The sequence below is a fragment of the Hyla sarda genome, chromosome 5, assembly GCF_029499605.1.
Source record: "Hyla sarda isolate aHylSar1 chromosome 5, aHylSar1.hap1, whole genome shotgun sequence".
In the NCBI taxonomy this organism is placed as follows: Eukaryota; Metazoa; Chordata; class Amphibia; order Anura; family Hylidae; genus Hyla; species Hyla sarda.
Genome location: NC_079193.1, coordinates 334107310 through 334114357, shown reverse-complemented (window position 1 = coordinate 334114357; position 7048 = coordinate 334107310). Strand labels below are relative to the sequence as shown.

Sequence of the window (7048 nt, the reverse complement as noted above, 5' to 3'; positions counted from 1 at the left end):
AACTAAACTAAAAAAGGGAAGAAAAAAAGCAAATCGGACATAATGTCACACCAAACTCCAAAAATGGGCTTGACTAAATTATGGGCACCCTTAACTTAATATTTGGTTGCACACCCTTTGGAAAAAATAACTGAAATCAGTCAATTCCTATAACCATCAATAAGCTTCTTACACCTCTCAGCCAGAATGTTGGACCACTCTTCCTTTGCAAACTACTCCAGGTCTCTCTTATTGGAAGGGCGCCTTTTTCCAACAGCAATTTTAAGAGCTCTCCACAGGTGTTCAATGGGATTTAGATCTGACCCCAAACTGCATGTTTGGGGTCATTGTCCTGCTGGAAGACCCAGTAGAATGATGTGCTTTACCAAAAAGCTCTATCTTGGTCTCATCTGTCCACACTACGTTTTCCCGGAAGAATTTTGGCTTACTCAAGTTCATTTTGGCAAAATGTAGTCTTGCTTTTTTATGTCTCTGTGTCAGCAGTGGGGTCCCCCTGGGCCTCCTGCCATAGCGTTTCATTTCCTTTAAATGTCGACAGATAGTTTGCACTGACACTGATGCTCCCTAAGCCTGCAGGACAGCTTGAATATCTTTGGAACTTGTTTGGGGCTGCTTATCCACCATTCAGATAATCCTGCGTTGACACCTTGACACCTTTCATACATTTTTCTCTTTCATCCACACCCAGGGAGGTTGGTTAGAGTGCCATGGGTTGCAAACTTCTTGATAAGGCAAATCTAGATCTCAGGAGATGGACTTATAACCTTGAAATTGTTGATATTTTTTCTTTTCTTCTCCTCTTTCTGTTGTCCATGCTTAGTGTGGCACACACAGATACACAATGCAAAGACTAAGTGAACGTCTCTTCTTTTTATCTGCTTTCAGGTGTGATTTTTATATTGCCCACACCTGTTACTTGCCCAGGTTAGTTTAAAGGAGCATCACATGATTGAAACAATCTTTTATTTTCACAATTTTGAAAGGGTGCCAATAATTTTGTCCAGCCCATTTTTGGATTTTGGTCTGAAATTATGTCCAATTAGATTTTTTTCCTCCCTTTTTTGGTTTAGTTCCAATACATACGAAGGGAATAAACATGTGTATAACAAAACATGTGTTACTGCAATCCTTTTTCTGTGAGAAATACTTCATTTTCTAGAAAAATTTCAGGGGTGCCAACATTTACTGCCATGAATTGTATTTAGGTTTTATTTTATTTTACTACTTTAAAAAATGTAAACTACATGCACCAAAATTAGTATGCTGAAAATTGTCCTCTTCTGACCCCTATAACTTTTTTATTTTTCCGCATATGGGGCTATATGATGGATCACTTTTTGCACTGTTGTCTGTAGTTTTTATTGGTACCATTTTTGTTTGATGGGACTTTTTGATCTCTTTTTATTAATTATTTTATGGTATATGAATTGACCAAAAATGCGCAATATTGGATTGGTATTTTTTTTACATGTACACTATAGACCGTGGGGTTTAGCTAACCTTATATTTTAATAGTTCGGACATTTACACACGCAGTGGTACCACATATGTTTAAGTTTATTTTTGATTACATTATTTCATTTAAAAAAATGGGAAAAGGCGGGTGATTCAAATTTTTATTAGGGAAGGGGTTAATTCACTTATTAACTTTTTTTTTACTTTTTAACCGTTTTTTTAATGCATACACTGTTCAATGCTGAGCTTTCATTGATCAGCATTATAGGTGCTCTGCTGCTCCAGCCTGCAGAGTCTTGCTGGAGCATCAGAGGACTGATACTGAGGAGGACCCATGATTTCACTGCGGATGTCCTGATCAGCTCAGCTGAGCTACCGGCAAATGTTGGATCCTGCATTTAGACACCTCAATCAACATTTATTGCAGCGTTTAAAAAGTTAATTCTGGGCATCGGCCCGATCGGCGATGTCTGGCCTTAACCGTGGGTCCTGGCTGCTGATAGCTACTGAGACCCACCGGGTATGAAGCGTGCTCAGCTCGTGAGCACGCTTCAAACTTCCGTAACGGGACCACGGCGGAAAGGTACACCCATGGTCCTTAAGTACCAGAACTCAAGAGCGTACCTGTACGCGCCTCATCCTTAAGGGGTTAAACAGTCTTTCAATGTATTCAAAAGTGCATTTACATATAAACTTCATAGGTTTTTGTAACTAAAAACAAAACCCTCTAACAAAATTTTTCTAGCCGGTATGTGCATAAGTTTAAAGCAAATGTGTCATCAGAAAATGACCTAAAATGACCTTGTATAAATCAGATTACTATGTTAATCCAATTTTTTAAGTGTTACTGTAATTAGAAACAACTTTTTTTCATTTAACACGTCCTTAAAAACTAAGTACTTTCAGATGTGAAAAAAAATGGTTTAAAAAAACGGCCACTAGGGAGGGTCTCTGTCTCTTTAATTTTGCAAATCAACCCTGGTAACCAAGTCCTTTTGGTCCAGCAACTAGGTGGACCATTTTTCTGAGGACATGGAAGAGGGAAAGGGAAGGAGCTCATCATGACCCTGGAGAAACGCCCCCAGCCTCCAAGGGAAGTGCAAAAAGACTGAGCACAGTAATACATAGATCAAAAGGTATTTTACATATAAAACATGCATATTATTTTGCATAACAGGTCTTAGAGTACATCACTACACTGACTTGAGCATATTTTAAAAATTTCTTACTTATGTCAGTAATGCTTCAAACATTTTTGTGATGTTTTCATTATTTTTCATTTTGCCATCTATAATTTATAATAATCTTGAAATTCTGGCCACTAGGTCTAAAACTAAGTTGAGACTTCCTATTTTGTACAGATAATTTCCGAGTAATGCCTTTCTTCTCAAGAGCAGAGTCAAAGGTGACCCCAGTAGAGAGATAACACTGGGTCCACCACCATTCACAGCATAGATCAACACCCTCTCCCTCCCGGTAAAATGACCTCTGAAAAGGTCTCAAATACATCTGAATGAGACAACAGAAAAAAGAAACAGATTAAAAAAAGAGCCTGTTGTAATCTACATCTCTGATCAGCAAACAAAAATCTAGGTGACACATTCCAAAGATAGGGGATAAGATGTCTGATCGTGGTCCCGCGACTGGTGTTCGTTTAGAGCATTGGGTGCAGCACCAAAGAGCCGGAGGCTGTGACCTCATGGTCACGACCCTGCTCGTGACATCACAACCACGCCCCCTCAATCCAAGTCTATGGGAGGGGGTGTCACACCCCTCCCATAGACTTGCATTAAGGGGGCATGGCTGTGACGTCACGAGCGGGGCGTGACTGTGACATCACGCACCTCCGCCCTGCATCGACAGTCATCCGGCACAGAGTGAAGTTCGCTCTGTGCACCGGATGTCTAGGGTGCTACAGCTGAGATTGCAGGGGTCACCAGCGGTAGGTCCCCCATGACCAGACATCTTATCCCCTATGCTTTGGTTATACAAACAACATTTTTAAGCAGTAATGTTGATATCTAAATTCACTGACTTGGTTGTTCAGTTATTGTATTAAATAAATTTATTTTAGGTTTGTCAACTGGGTGAACAATTAGGGGTATGTCTCAACACTGTCAGCATTGATTTTCCTAATTTCAGACGGTGTAGGAACACAAACCAAACTGGCAACACCCAGTTGACTATTTAGACACACATTTCTAGTAAGAACAACAGAGGAACAGCACAGGGCTATAAGAAAACATGTACTAGAATTGCTATTTCATGGGGAATACATCTATTTAGTAAAACAGACAAGTCAGGAAAGGCCACAAAGCCTCTTTAAAGAGATTCTACTACCTTCATGCTGCATGAACCAAAAGTCTTCAGACTGGTCCCAGTGGCTTCTCCCAATGAAACAGTCTTGATTACTAGATCTTTTTATATTTGGGTACAAGGAAAGATCTATATAATCAAGACTGGCAAGGCAGGCAGGACCACCAGGGACCAGCCCAATGACTCATACTGCAAGTACAAGGAAGGAGTTTAAGCATGCATGGGATAGAAAATTTTATTTTATTTTTATAGAAGTCATGGTTTATAAAATCATGGCTTTGTCCAAGCTAAAGCACAGGCATGGACAAAGTCCAGTAAGTGAGGGTGGGACTAGCACTCTTCTGTGCTCACTTCTGTCCCATAAGACTACAGTATGAAAAGGGGGAGGGATGGAGGTACAGAGCAGCCTTCAGTGATTGGATGAAAAGACCCAGCACAGTAGACTCAGGGAGGAGTAAGGACACTCCCCCTCCAATGCACAGAAGGACAAACCAAGTGAGCAAAATATGTATTTGCAAGAGAAATATAGGTGCTAGACACATACAAATGATATATACATGATCAGGATTAGGTACTGAGTAACATATAACCTTTTTTTTTTTTCCTTTGTGGGATATGACAGGTTCACTTTAAAGAGTATTGAAACATTAGCCGGGTTTCTAGCCACACCAGGGACATCGCTCTGTGGTTTATTTGAACAAATCTATAATTTTTTCACAAATTTTTCTTACGTTGTCTAAAATAAATGTCCTCCAACTTTTTTTTTGATGTAACACATGCCGCTGTTATTAAAATTCTAACCAAGTGCTAATGCCATAAGGCTGGGATAACTACTGAAATACATGAAACTGACCTCAGATCTAATCCTTCTCTCCTTCTAACCATTTTCTTTCCGAGTCCTTAAAACTGTCAGGAAAGAAGTGAACTCGAGAACCCTTGGAGTGAAAATAACAGTATATCAGTTTCAGAAAAGTTGCTGACTGGAGTCCTCGGTAAGTGTAAGAAAAGAGATAAAACCGGGATCCATTCGCCTGCTGCTGTGATGCTTCAAAAGAATTTTTGAGAAATTGCATTGTTTCCCTTTTATTAATATGTTTAAACACTTGTAATAACAACTGGAGTGTTTTAACCTTGCAAGACGTGCCAATATACTGTCATTGTCAATTTTACGTCAAAATAATATAAAAAAAAAAATGTAAGAATACAACCTTTCTTACAAGGAACTCTGAAATGTTGGTGCTTTATTGGTCAGACGATTGCCGTTACAATGAAGGCTTATATTTCAAAGTAAAGACCTGGCAAATAACACAGAATTAACAAGAACTTTCAGTCTTGACTTATACATCTCAGTGACAATATAAACCCACCAAGTGGCAGAAATTCAATATATTGTATTTGCTACAGAGACTCCTAATAAAGTTATAGGCATTGTACTGCTTGTCAAAATTAAAGAGTAATGAGCAAGAATTCAAATGAAAAACACATGTCTCGTAAAAAGACCTGCGCGCGTCCCACTAGTTTCAGTGCGAAAAGTAAAAATTTATTCTATTGAAAAGACAATATAATGTTCTAAATGGAAAAAAATAACATACTCCATCATTTGATTTGGAATGTTTGGTTGTTTTATATAGTTGGATCAATAATTAAGATGTTTAGGTTGCCATTAGAAGTAGATACTTTTGCCAGTTTTGATAGGGAGAGTTTTGATGGGGGCCTTCTCTGTCAGTAGATAATGTAGGTAATGAGTAGAAGACTATCTGCCTGTATGGGACTTAGCACCTCCATAACATGGTTCCATTCTACATTTGGCCATCTGCACTTCTCTGGTGTTCATGTGGTGTCCCGGTATGGAACACACCTGTCTTCATGACCTGTCAGGTGGATATCACCTAGCGTGTCTGCTCTTGGTGCACTACTCAGGTTTAAATGTGTTATTTATTACCTTGCAATGTAATGTCCATTAACTTTCCTGCTTTATTGTGCCCTAAGGGGTTAACCTGTTTGTGCAGGAGGATGATAAGGGGATCACATGTTTGCTTTAGCCAATGAGGGCTGCGGCTGCTGCCCTGCTTCCCGTCACTATTAGATCTGTACCTCACCACATAAGGACAAGCCTAAGAAAATCCAGTTGCAGCACTAAATTGTTCCAGAGCTACAGAACCCTTCACAGGATCCCACTGACCAGGTTCTCCATTCCAGTCAGAAGAAAGTCTGCAGTGGGGAGAAGAGCCAAGAGAGCCCACAGAACCAATGAGCAAAGAAGAGGATAACGGGAGATAGCAAAGCCCCGGACAAATAAAATCCAGAAATCTACAATTTTGACCTGGCAGTAAGCCCTAATTCCAGGTAGCTATTTGGAAAGTAGAGTCAGTGTTGTCAGCTTATAAGTCTCATCCAAGTTAACAATCCAGCCCAGTCCAAACATAATTCAGCAATCCAGAAGCTAGTCAGTCAGTGAGGACTAAAAGATCCATAATGCCCTGAAGCAACTGTGATCCCTGCAGCAAATTCCATCTATCTTTGCACTAACATTGAACTGTTCCTGTATTTATTTATTTATTTTTTGCAAGTTTCTGAGTAAAATTCAATAGTTTCCGTAACCCTGCATCTTTGGCCGTTATTACCCCAGCGCTTGGCCCAGGAAGCTACTGCCCTTAGAGTGTGAATGTCAATGCTACCCTGGCGTCACAAACTGTTAATTGTTATTATCACACCATACTCTTACTAAAACATGCCATATTAGCCTGGCTTTCCACATTCATCTTCAATGTTCAATTCAGCTCGTAAATTCTGGGGCAGCAGCTTTCCTTTGTCTTCAGTAGGATTCTGCTACACTGTGCACACTGCGGAATTTCTACAGCTGAAAACTCCACCATGGAAATCCAAATTCCAGACTTCCCCCATAGAATGATCATGTACAATCATTTGGCAGAATTCTGCTCAAACTGCATTGCGATCAATGGTGACAGCGGCGCTTGCTGCAGACGGAATCTCAGCCTGGAATGTCTCCAGGAAAGGATTACATATTGTGAATTGTCCTTAAGGGAATACAACTAAAAAGCTCCTCTATTAACGAATTAAACCTTAAAGGTTAGATCAAAAGAAATTGGGGTATGTGCAGCTCACAATATAAATTAGTCGAGGCTAAATGGAAGGTATTTACACCAAAAAAATACCAATATAAAATAATATATAGGAAAAAAAGGGGGGTACCAAATGCCTCTAGACTAATACCATAAAATGGTACATGATGGTAAAATTACAGAAAAAATAAAGT

General features: G+C 39.6%; 1 long non-coding RNA gene across 1 annotated transcript; it reads left to right on the top strand.

The window, feature by feature from the left end:
- Window positions 1–2475: 2475 nt before the first annotated feature.
- Window positions 2476–6363, top strand: LOC130272742 (uncharacterized). Its single transcript, XR_008843711.1, has 3 exons — window positions 2476–2591; window positions 4669–4763; window positions 5761–6363. It is a non-coding gene; the product is annotated as an uncharacterized LOC130272742 (long non-coding RNA).
- The last annotated feature ends 685 nt before the right edge of the window (window positions 6364–7048 follow it).